We start from the raw sequence: 1,780 nt of genomic DNA, 5'->3' as shown, positions 1-1,780 counted from the left end.
TTTTATCTTTATTTGTATGTTGTGCTCGACTATCGGCGAGGCACGAAAACGCCTGTGAATGACTTTCTTAGTTTTGAGTGCACTTACGAAAGAAATATAAAAACAATAATGAGAGTTACTGATTTATGATGCTCAGTTTGCAGTCAGTTCTGAGTATTATTAGTAACTACGCTCCAGTCCCTAAACCTAGTTACAGAAAGCGAATCAGACGCATTACGTATTCCAGGCCGTAGCAGCCGCGACTTGGAGACACCAGCTATGGTCATTCCCAGACCGCTGTAGGATCACATCGGTTCGTCTTCTTCCTGCTGGTACTGTAACTGAGATTTGGCAACAAGGCAACGTATGTTTGGCAACTCTGTGATCGACGAGTTACTTCCTGGTGTGCACGGAATTAAGCCTCAAAGTTCACTTGATTTTACCTGTCATTTCCATTGAATAATCTGAGTTATTATAGCTTGAAGGGTAACAAAAGATTGAAAATTTACGGTTTTCAGCCCAGGAAAGTCGTTGCAGGTGGAAATCGCAACTAATCTCGACCTTTAAATAGCGGTTTACGAGTTCTAGTTACTATTGCCGTCGTAATAGGAAGCTGAGACCCATACCTCCTCGCCAGCTCTGTGGTAACGTGCTGACCTGTGAAACAGCGTCTGTTACGGTTCGCAGTTCCAGTCTCACTGACTGAAACGTTTTTATCCCTTCTGTGAAAGAGCTACAAGCAGTCAGATCAAACATCAATAAGGAAATCGCAAGAAAATGCTTTCAGCTCATAGTGCAATGTTGAAAAACTTACAATGCTGCACAACAGGTAACGCCTCTTTCCGCTGCTGACAAGCGAATTTTGGGTTTCTAGGAATACGTAACTATATTTATGAAATGCCACATTTGCATACCTCTTGAGTATGACACAGCATACCAATTAAACACAGACCCAATCAAAATCTAAGTGAGTAGAATTTTATTAATTCGTGTCGATAGAGGCATGCTTGTGTACAGATACTTTCGTCGTAAGGTTATCATGGTTAGTTTTATTTCATTTCTTATAATACAGTGCACAATTTTCGTAAGGTTTCCTTTAGTGTTGTTAAAACAATAGTAAATATGAGAGAGAAATTAATCATCAGCGATATATGCGAATTCTCTGATGTTACCTATGACAGTCTGACAATGCACATGCAGTTTATTGATTACATGCATGTAGAAAATTTGTTCTGAGTTAAAGCTGTCAATCAAAGTTTGAAGAAGAATCAAATATCACTACCACACGACGGCTAATGTAGAAAATACTTTTCTGACATATTATGGCACGATGCGCTCTCCCTGCACATCTTCGAGATGCATCTGCTGCCTGCTGTCTATTAAACCTGAATAGAACAAAATGTCACAGTAGTTAGTCCTTTTTCCACATGGGACTACTTTGGGTTGAGAAGTGAAGGGAATTATGTTCAAAGTTCCATTAGATTGATAACTTCAGCAGAGAGCAGAATTGCGTTTTAAAAAATGTAGCACTGAATGTATTCGAACTCGCGACATCTTATCTATGCTACAAGCTGACACGTAGCTACAACAGCTCCAGAGCTCGGTAACTATTCCTCCAGAACTTTTGGATTCCACAGCACTGTGAGATTATGCATATGGCCAGGTCTTGACTTCTGAGAGACAAACAGTTACAGCTTTTCTTTTGGACTGAACGACGTTTTCTAGTAACAGATAGCGCAATAGAATAGCTCAAGTGGAAAGGAACACTTCCTATTTAAACTTCTGCATCCTACAATGTTGG

This window comes from Schistocerca cancellata, unplaced genomic scaffold (genome assembly GCF_023864275.1).
Source record: "Schistocerca cancellata isolate TAMUIC-IGC-003103 unplaced genomic scaffold, iqSchCanc2.1 HiC_scaffold_718, whole genome shotgun sequence".
Lineage (NCBI taxonomy): Eukaryota > Metazoa > Arthropoda > Insecta > Orthoptera > Acrididae > Schistocerca > Schistocerca cancellata.
This window is presented reverse-complemented; position numbering follows the sequence as displayed.